The 11,158-nt window shown below is 44.6% G+C and overlaps 1 pseudogene; it reads left to right on the forward strand.

Moving 5' to 3' along the window:
• LOC110154977 (serine/threonine-protein kinase 35-like) overlaps positions 1-7,922 on the forward strand; it is a 28,114-nt pseudogene extending 20,192 nt beyond the window's left edge.
• Positions 7,923-11,158: the final 3,236 nt, after the last annotated feature.

Below are 11,158 nucleotides of genomic sequence, written 5' to 3' on the forward strand. Positions count from 1 at the left end.
CTGTTGGCAGGTGCTGTTGGCAGGAGGCAGGAGGCAGGGGGTGGGGGTCAGGGGCAGGTCAGGGGGCGTCGGCTCTGTGGATGAGCGAGCACGTTGGCTCACATCACGTCTGTGTTTTTAGCTGAACGAGCGTCTGGGACCAGAGCAAAACGTCCAGAGGAAAGTTCCCACAGACGTCAGACGCTGTCCACTGTCTGTCCTCTGTCTGTTCACTCTCTGTCCACTCTCTGTCTGTCTCTGTCTGTCCACTGTCTCTGTCCACTCTGTCCACTCTCTCTCTGTCCTCTCTGTCCTCTGTCTGTCCATCCTCTCCTCTCTCTCTCTGTCCACTCTCTCTGTCCCTCTCTCTGTCCTCTCTGTCTGGACTCTACTGTCCAAACAGCCACCGGGCCTTTGTCTGATTAAAAACACAGTGTGTGTGTGTGTGTGTGTGTGTGTGTGTGTGTGTGTGTCTCTGTCTGTGTGTGTCTCTGTGTGTGTGTGTCTGTGTGTGTGTGTGTGTGTCTGTCTGTGTGTGTCTGTGTGTGTGTGTGTCTCTGTGTGTGTCTGTCTGTGTGTGTGTGTGTGTGTGTGTGTGTGTCTGTCTGTGTGTGTGTGTGTGTCTGTGTGTGTGTGTCTGTGTGTGTGTGTCTGTGTGTGTGTGTGTCTCTGTGTGTGTGTGTGTGTGTGTGTGTCTGTGTCTGTGTGTGTGTCTCTGTGTGTGTGTGTGTGTGTGTGTGTCTGTGTGTGTCTGTGTGTGTGTGTGTGTGTGTGTGTGTGTGTGTGTGTGTGTCTGTGTGTGTGTGTGTGTGTCTGTGTGTCTGTGTGTGTGTGTGTGTGTCTCTGTCTGTCTGTGTGTGTGTGTGTGTGTGTTGCTGTGGCCCCTGCTCCCACAGAGCAGCTCTGTGGGGGAGGCACCTGAAACAGGACGAACTTACATAAGACCATGTGTGTGTACATGTGTGTGTGTGTGTGTGTGTGTGTGTGTGTGTACATGTGTGTGTGTGTACATGTGTGTGTGTGTGTACATGTGTGTGTGTGTGTGTGTGTGTGTGTGTGTGTGTGTGTGTGTGTGTGTGTGTGTGTGTGTGTGTGTGTGTGTGTGTGTGTGTGTGTGTGTGTGTGTGTGTGTGTGTGTGTGTGTCTGGAGGAATGTCGTATCTGAGCTGGAGCAGCTGAGTTTGGGGTCAAAGGTCAAAGTGCTGAGGCACAAAGACACTCAGAAGTGACTCTGAAAAACAACTCGAGTATTTTTACTCAAGTACGAGCTGGAAAAGTAACGAGACAAATTAAATCAGATAAGAAAAACACAAATGTTCAGATCGTTTCACTTTAGAATCAGAAGAAAAAACACGACTTTAACTCTGTAGTACTTTGTACTGTAGTACTCTGTACAGTACTCTAGTACTCTGTACTCTTACTCTGTACAGTACTGTAGTACTCTGTACTCTTACTCTGTACAGTACTCTAGTACTCTAGTACTTTAGTACTTCAGAGATCCACCAAGATTTTGTATTAAAAATCTTTTTATTAAAGTAAATGCTCCAGTATCAGGGCGGCTCAAAAAAATATTTTTTTTAGATTCTAGATTCTCTCTCTGCATTTGGTTCCATATTTGGCCAAAATATTTGAGTCCAAATTTTATGCAAATTAATTCTTCTTTAGAGTTTTGTTCAAAACACTTGAAAATGTCTCTACAGCCTAAACTAGAACATAAACCAAAGAAATCAGACCTGTTCCAATTTGTCATTTTATTCTGGAAACACAAACTGAAACTTGCATAAAAATTAATTAAGTTCATAAAAAGTTTCTTAAAAACACAAAATAAAACTTCCTGCAGCTTGAGCTCCTCGAAAACTTCTCCTTTTTCTTCCACATTTCTTCCTAAATCATCTTCTGGAGCTAAAACCTGAAGCAGATTCTAATCGAGCTGATCTCAGACTTTGTTTCTTGCCATGTTTTGCTGAATCAGCGTGACCAGTTTTTGCCGAGTCACTGCTGCTCCAGACCCACTTTAGACGTACAGACGTACAGACGTACAGATGTACAGATTACATATGAAGCCTGACGTCATCACCCCCCCCCCCCCCCCCTCGATCGCATGCAGGTTTGACCCACTTCTCTGTTCACTCAGGCGCTTATGCAACAGCAGCTCAGCTCGATCCCGTGTGCGTGAACATGACAACAGCAGCTCGTCTAATATTAGAACATCCACGAGTCGCTGGTGGAGACGGGACGAGCGCCGGTCCCTTCGCCTCTGCTCCAGAAACACACTAAAGCTCCACTGCGGAACATTTCTAGAGGAGCATCTGCCACCTGCGCATCTCCAGGTGTTTGTTATTTTTGACCTGATTCACGTCAAGAGTAAAAAGTGTAAATATCAACATCATGGAGTATTTTTTGGTTTATTTTACAAAATGATTTAGTTCCATCGCCAGTTTTGTTGTTTGTTCAGTGGAAGGAAACTCGTTTATGCGACACATTTGACATTTTCACTGTTTTGACGAGTAAAATGTTTGTTAAACTTCTTGAACAGAGTTCATATGAAACACAAAGACTTTTAGTGTCACAGATATGATTTAGACTTTATTTTTAGTGAACCACATCAAACCAATTTGAAATCTATTGTACCTGAATTGAAAGTTGACTGTATGAGACGTGTATCGTATCGTGGTCTGTGTGTCGACGTTTGAATCGGCCTCGTTAACCACAGAAAACTGAGCTTGAAAATTGCCACAAAGCAAAAAGTCGCTCAGTGACAATGACAGAATCTCTCATGTCATTAAATGATTGACGAGTGAGTGGAGATCAGGAATCTGTGTGTCGTTTATTTGTTTGTTTTTCAATATAAAACCAAAAATAAGAAAACAAAAGAAAAAAAACAACAATTTTCTTCATTATTTGTCTCCAAAACCAAAATGAAAAAACAGATAATGATTTGTTTTTTCATTTTTCGATTTTGTGTTTAAATGAAAAATGGAAAAAAAAAAATGGATAATGACCATTTCCCGTTTACGTGACTTCAGTGACCGAACTTTTGGACCACATACAAACTGAACCAGGACTGATCCAGGTCCAGGACCAGACCAGGACCAGACCAGGACCAGACCAGGACCAGACCAGGACCAGACCAGGACCAGACCGGAGGCTCAGTGCCCACAGCAGGGCCGGAACTCGAAGCTGAAGCTGAAGGCTCGGAGGCTCTGGAGTCCTGCTCTGGTCCCGCTCTGGTCCCACTCTGGTCCCGGTCTCAGTCCCCGCTCTGGTCCCGCTCTGGTCCCGCTCTGGTCCCGCTCTGGTCCCGGTCTCAGTCCCGCTCTGGTCCCGCTCTGGTCCCGCTCTGGTCCCGCTCTGGTCCCGCTCTGGTCCCGCTCTGGTCCCGCTCTGGTCCCGCTCTGGTCCCGGGTCTCAGTCCCGCTCTGGTCCCGCTCTGGTCCCGCTCTGGTCCCGCTCTGGTCCCGCTCTGGTCCCGCTCTGGTCTCAGTCCCGCTCTGGTCCCGCTCTGGCTCTGGTCCCGGTCTCAGTCCCGCTCTGGTCCCCTCTGGTCCTCTCTGGTCCCGCTCTGGTCCCGCTCTGGTCCCGCTCTGGTCCCGCTCTGGTCCCGCTCTGGTCCCGGTCTGGTCCCGGTCTCAGTCCCGCTCTGGTCCTGGACCTGGATCAGTCCTGGTTCAGTCACTGAAGTCACGTAAACGGGAAACGGTCGTTATCCATTTTTTCCATTTTTCATTTAAACACAAAATCGAAAAATGAAAAAACAAATCATTATCTGTTTTTTTCATTTTGGTTTTGGAGACAAATAATGAAGAAAACTGTTGTTTTTTCGTTTTCTTATTTTTGGTTTTATATTGAAAAACAAATGAAACACAGATTATCGGGCCCAGAGCTGAAAATGTTCTTCTTTACCTGTTACACGCTTTTATCATAATTTTATTTTTACCAATGATCACCAATTCCACATCTCTTGATGATAAACAATTAATCCGTTTGCAAAGACTGATGAGTTTTTGGAACACAGACAAAGGTTTCTTCTTGTTCCATCTGGAGCCCAGGCTGTTCCTGAGTCTCCGAGCCTCTGAGCTCTGAGTTTTTACACACAAATATGAGTTTCATACATGTCAGAGCAGAGGGACTTTTGTTTAAATCTGATCATCTACATTTACAACTTCATTTACATTTGACAACAGCTCAGACGACAGAGTTTCGTGAGAGTTTAGACGGTTTTATCTTCTGAGCTTTTACACATGTTCATGAAGCTCTGGTCTCAGGTAGAAATCACGTTCAAATTTACACAAAAACAGACTCGGAGAAATGTTTCCACAGTGTAAATTTCCATCACAACAAACCACCTCAAATGTAAAAAATCAGTTTGTTTATCTGTAATGAAAAAATGAATAAATACGATGGATTTATTTAATGTGAGACCAGGGAACAGCAACATCTCCACAGGGACAAGAAGTTCCACAGTTCATCTTTAAAAACCCGACTGATCCGTGTGTTTAGATTTAGAGGAGAGTGACGTCGTGTTTGGGTCGAGGTCAGAGGTCAGGGGTCAGGGGTTATAGAGTTACAGGGTGAGGGAGTTCTGGGGTTTAGGGTTGATTAGAGTTAGAGGACGGTGACGTTGCGTTTTGTCGTGTGTGTTTGTGTGTGTGTTTGTGTTGTCGTGTTCAGTCGTGTTTGCGCCTCCTGCGTCTGCTCCAGGACACGTTATGTAAACAGATTATACATGTTCCACATTCTATAGGAACAGAACACATGGTCAGAACACGGGGTCAGAACACGGGGTCAGCGGAGAGAGAGTCAGGAGACGGTCAGGACGGTCAGGGGAGGGTCAGGAGCTCCTCTGCGCCGTCACTTTCAAAGAGGAGATCCTAACGAGCGAAAACAAAAATATTCTATCTTTGAAAAGCCCCTAAACGTGTGTCCGTTGATACTTTGCAGATGATTTTATTTTATTCATTTCTTGAGACGGGGACAGTGCACAGTGTCGCACATGAACCTGAACCTGAGAGAAGTTTGTTCCAGGTCGTAGCTCCAGTCTTCATTTCCACCTGTCGCCTCTGGGCAGGTTCATTTGATTGATTCTGTTTAATTGACCTGAGCGCTCAGCTGTTCTTGGTGACGAGTTTGTTGGAACAGGTGATGTTAAAGTTTCCTCATCACAAACCGACCTGGAGTTGTGTTTTGTGTTTTCTTTTAACAGCTGGTCCCAGTCAAACAGAAGGAAACAACAAGGCCAAAACTTCAAGTGAATTCATCTGATATAAAAATGTATTGAACAGATACATATGTACTCGAGTTTATCAAACTGTTGACCTTTTTTCTGGACCATTTTTGGTTCTAAAGTTCCATATGTTTTAAACAGACCATGAATGAAACATGGAACAAAAATTATTTCCCAAATTTCAAAGACCTGAAAATCATGTAAATAAATGTTTGTATTTCATCATATCTTGTGTTATTCCATCTTTGAACTGTTGATGAAGGGACAGGATTTAAAAAAAAAAAAAAAAAAAGTATTTAAAATGATAAAAATGTTCTTGGAAGGACTGACATATTTTATAGAAATAGTTTCTTTCATTTTGAAGTAATATTAAAGTTTTCAGAAGAAAAAAGCGACAAATGATGTAAAATCCTGCACCTTCTACTTGTTTGTACAATTTTCCCTCCGTTACTTTTCCCTCCGTTACCATGAACTTTCTTAATAAAAAATCTCATGAGTCAAAAAGTCAGAGGTTTTTCAACCTAATCTTGTACCATATGGTAGAAAACTATATGAAGCAAATATTCAAACCAGTTTGTTAAGGATATGGAAGTGAGAACCAAGAGTTATCACTGTTTGGATTTATTGACCAAAAAGTGCTGCATATTTCATTCCCTCCGTTACCGACATGAGTTTTTTTTTTTTTTTTTTTTTTGAAAGAATATCACAGGTTTAACTTGACCCTGTTGGAGTGTAACTCTTTCCTACATTCTGATACTTTACTTATTTCAATAGTTCCTCTAGTTTCTGAATAAGAGACATTTGAATGTCAAAAATCTGACCCTGTTTCCCTCCGTTAACACTTGACCAGACCAAGTTTCTTCACTCAAACTGAAAACTCTCCACTCGTGTTTACGAGAATTGATGATCTCTGCTGAACTAAAAGTCAAAATGAGTTTCACTGTTCAAAAAAAAGGTTTCAGAAGAAGCGCTTCCTGGACGTTCAGAGGATAATACACAGTAGATCCAACTCAGTGTTGCTCTTTGGGAAGGAGAGTCAGTACAAAGATGCAAAAAACCCAAGGCACTGACTGGTTAAAATAAAATGCCTTTATTAATTTACGACGTGTCTTAATGGACAATTTACAAAGTCCTGATGAGGCTTTCCTCATCATTTACAGACTTCGCTGATCCTGTGCGAATTCTCTGCGAGTGACTCAGAGGTGGGACGGTCATTGGCAAATTAAAGAGTCACTCAGACGTGTGTGAATGAAGCGAAACACAACTCTGCTGTTCCGCTGCTGCTTGTTGTTGTTGTTGTTGTTGTGACGACTTCTTACATTTCCGTGTCTTTTCTCTTGTGTCTGTGCAGCTCTGTTTCCTCCGGCGTCCGGCTGAAGTGCACAGCACAGGGGACACGGGACAGAGGACCACGGCGCGGTCGACAGGTCCGGCCCTGTCGCGCTCCCGCCCCCGTCGTCTCTTCTCTGCCGTGGACTCTGTGTTCTTCAGTCGTAAAGGGAGCGCCGCCCTCAGTGCCTTCTTCACTGCCCCCCCCCCCGAAGTGCGATTGGCAGGGAGACGCGGTGACCAGTACCAAGTACAGACTGACCAGGGCCACCCGCCGTCCCTGTTTAAAAGTCACTAAAGCCGCACTCTGGGACTTTTCTGGGAGAGCGTCGGCAGCCGGCCTGTCTCCGTGGAGATGTTCGAACGTGGCCTGTAATCAAATAATCAATCATTTATCTGTATTTCCGACTCAAACAGGTCCATATCAAACATTTAACCAACTGAAATCTAAAAAAACAATATTCCGCAGTATGGCATTAAAGCTACCATCTGGAACTTTATTTAGATGATCTGTTTTTTAACCAATACATGGCGAAACTGGGCCCCTAGGATCCAGAACACTCTTCTTCTTCTTCTGTATTTTTTGAAGATGTGAGTCTGGTCATCGGGGAGTTTTAAGTGGGCGTGATTGACAGGTGGATTAGCCAATCAGGGACGCCCACGGTCCACTCGTAAAGAGGAAAAAATAAAGGGAAAAAGCACAAAACTCTGTTCATGTGACGGGAGAGAAATTCAATTTTAGTTGCAAATGTTAAGTTTGACCAAAGTTTGCGACTCGAAAGAGAAACAAAGGACCAGACTGAAATCTTTTTGTATATAAAAAATGCAGAAAACTCAGTCTGGATTTGCCAAACAAAACAAACTTTGAAGTGAAACCTGTTCAATAAAAGGGGGCGGTCACCCAGTCCAACACAGATGGTAGCTTTAAAGACGAGTTTAAAAACTCCTTGAACTGGACTGAACCTTGAGCCTCACCTTCTTCTTGGTGCCGTACTGTCGATGAAACCTTCTAAACTAAACAACATCTCCACGGAGACGAGCAGGAAAGTCCCGGAGTGCAACTGGAGACGTTCGTAGCCCCAACATTAGCTCTTATTTTGTGTGCAATAATGAATTTGTGCGAAATTGGAAACACGAAGCACCTGAAGGCAGTTTGAACCAAAAGAGGAGACGACTGCTCCTAAAGTCCCACTGAACCCAAAGAAAAGACAAATCAGACGCGAGAGGACGTGCAGGAGGGGGCGCCGTCCACACAAAAAGGACCGCAAACCCGACATGTGACCGCAAACCCGACAAACCCGACATGACCACAAACCCGACAGGACCACAAACGCAACGCGACTGCAAACCCGACGTGACCGCAAACCTGACACGACCACAAACTGAACACGACCGCAAACCCAACACAACCATAGAACGCTCATGACCGCAACGCAAACTTTAACACGACCGCAAAATGCTTGCGACCGCAAACCCGACGCGACCACAAACACGACACAATCGCAAACACGATTACAAACCCGACACGACCACAAAACGCTCACGACCGCGCCGGGTTTGGGAGTCTTGCGTTTCGATTCGATATTTGATTTTTAGGCTCGTGCGGTGACGTCTCGCTGGGAGTCGCTCGTCAAAAAACTTTTAAGATTGTCTGAAAAATCACAAAATAGATTTAAACGGCACATTTTCAGCATCTTTTTGGTCAGATTGTGTTCAAACGAAGCTCAGATTAAAGCGTCAGACAGAGCAGAGCCTCCAGTTTGAGAATGTCGACGACACGAGCGGCAAAAGTTTTTAACGCCATTTCTAACAAACGTAATTTAACATTTTAACAGTAAATTAAACCAAAAAATACTTATATCGTTCGGCTCCTGTATCCATTTATATCAAATTTAATGTCAGGGTTTAAGAATATTTTGATGTTTTAACTCAATCCTCGTTATTTATCTTGTAAAATTTTATTTTATCGACAAGAATGTAATTTTCAGCTAAAAAAATGATTGGATTGTATTTGAAAATCCCATGTGGCCTTATACAAGCTGTAAAACAGACCAAGACTTTTCTAAAACTACCGTCTCAAGTTGTGAATTCAGAGAAATTTTTAGTCTCCAGTTTTCAAGACAACATTTTGCCGATTTTGTTTGGTGATCGAAGTCGTTTTTAAAATGTGAAAATTATAACGTGATGGTGTCTCAGGCGTCAGAGATTAGAACTAAAAATGATTCAAGCACAACAGGTTCGTTTCACGGTTACCGGAACACGTTTGGAAACACGCGGATGACGATTTCCGGTGTAGTTTTCCGGTGTAGTTCCCGACTCTGGGCACGGGATAAAACGGTGGATTCAGCAGCAGCGTCTTCACAAACTGCCAAAACTTTTCCACGGAGAACGAGACTCTGATCGGAGCTTCGACTTTTCTTCTCGTCAAAACTCTTAACGGAACGCGACAATCACAGTTATTAAAACGGAATTAATAAAAGGGAAAAAAAAGAAAGAATCCAATAAAATCTAGATGAAGAAAACCGGGACATTTTCTCGGTCACACGCTGTTATTCCGACATGTCGCTCTAATTGTCGGAGTAGCGGCATAAACATTATTTTTCAAGCGTCGTACTACTTCGATTTTTTATTTTTTTTTATTGTCGGTTGAGGCACTTTACTATTTTGCAAACATTCTGCTTGATCTTGATCAGAGAATATGTCTGGGAAAATGGGAATTAAATGGGAAAACGTCCAAAGAAATCGTGGGAAACATGCGTTAGGCCAGACTTCGGGAAAATATCTAATAATCTAAAACGGAGTCTGCATCGGCCCTTTGTGCTTCGTTCATTTCGTCATGTATTTGTCGGAGAACTCAGGAATAGGGATACTAAAAATTGTCGGAAAACCGGCACGTCTAAATGCGTTTTTTGGTTCTTTTTGAGATGATTTTTCTCTCGTGCGACTGTTTTGGGGATCGGGTTTTGTCTTAATCGTGATTATGAGGTAACGAGAACCGATTAAGATTTCACGACCAGCTCCAGATCGGCAATCGTAGGTCGCAAGAAAATCAAAACTGTTTGAAATCTCCGTTGAAGTCCTTCGTAAAGTGTGAGAACGTGAATCGAGAGCTGTGAACTTTTAAAATTTCGTTGAACGTTTTGAGCTGGAGCTGAGTGAAACCATCGAAAACATCGCAAAGTGTGACGTGAAGAGATGGCGGACGTCTATTTTCTCAGTTTTCCCAGAGTCTCTGTCACCAACAGAACCCAAAGAACATCGTCCTCCTCGTGTTTCCAAACGTCTTCTGGTTTTGTGACGTAAGCGTGAAAAGAACCCGCGTGTTTTCTTTAAAATGAAGGGAGTGACGTGAAGTTTCTGAGTCACTTTGGGGGTAAAAGTTTAAGGCGTTTCCGGTCGTGTATCTGCACATTTCTCGTGGATTGCAAAAATAATAAATAACGTGATTGTTGTTATTGGTAGATTATAAAAATACCCGTAACGTTTGTGGGTTTTCGGCGCCCCTCCTCCTGCAGCTCCGGCCCAATCAGTGAGTGTACAGTTTCCCGAAGCGTCCGCGGAAAGAAGCGGCCGCTCTGTAAAGATTGTACTGTCAGTGTCGCCCTTGGCTAACACATGGACACAGTTAAGGGATCTTTCACATTGTTTAGTCTTAATATTTTATACAGACCTCTTCAGTATTCAAGAATCTGACAGGAAATGAAAAAGGCGGTGGACGTGTGGAAGTGCTGCCCCTCGGCGGCGGCGGTCGGGGGGGCTCCGGCTCGGGCCTCCCGCGCCGGGCCTCGCCGGAGTCTCCGCGGGGCCTCGTCTGGAGCTGACGCGGTTCGGAAAACTCAGGACCAGAGCCGCCTCAGCGCTCGCCCTCCTCCTCCTCCTCCTCCTCACCGCAAAAGAATCATATCGGCACCGTTTGTGTGGAGAAAAATATTACAAAAAGTCCAGCGTTGTTCGATTTTCTAATGTTGTTTCTTCATCACAAACAGACCTGGAGTTTTGAGTTTTGTTTCATTCGCACATTTTTAAAAACAAACAGATGTTTAAACGTGTGAATGAAACAAAACACGACTCCAGTTTGTTTGTTTTTGAGGATTTTAACACGACTTAAATCTCATGAGTCGGTTTGTGTAATTTAGGACCTTTAAATGATTCAGAATCCACATTGTTGTACTTTCATGTCGGTATATTTTTTTGCTCAGTACGGCACGTGCTCCCACAGGCCACGCCCCCTCCCCCAGGCCCCGCCTCCTGGCCCCGCCCCCACAGGCTGAAGCAAACAGAAACACTTCAGCCGATCAAATGAAGTCTGATCCTGCAGTGAAACTCCTGTGAACTGTGTAACTCCTGATGCCCTCCCCGTGCCCGCCGCAGGAGCCGTGCCCGTTGGTGGGAGCCGTGCCCGTTGGTGGGGCCGTGCCCGTTGGTGGGAGCCGTGCCCGTTGGTGTGGTGGGAGCCGTGCCGTGCTCTGGTGGAGGGCGGGTCCGCTTTGGCGCGCTTCTACCTCACCCTCGCCCACTTGACCCAGAGGCGCCGGGACGTCCAGCTCACAGTGACGTACACCACAGACCTCCAGAGCACACACACTGTTCACACACACACACGTACCCGTACACACACTGTTCACA

Source organism: Boleophthalmus pectinirostris, unplaced genomic scaffold (assembly GCF_026225935.1).
Source record: "Boleophthalmus pectinirostris isolate CB_2022bp ecotype Guang Dong unplaced genomic scaffold, ASM2622593v1 HiC_scaffold_8, whole genome shotgun sequence".
NCBI lineage: Eukaryota > Metazoa > Chordata > Actinopteri > Gobiiformes > Gobiidae > Boleophthalmus > Boleophthalmus pectinirostris.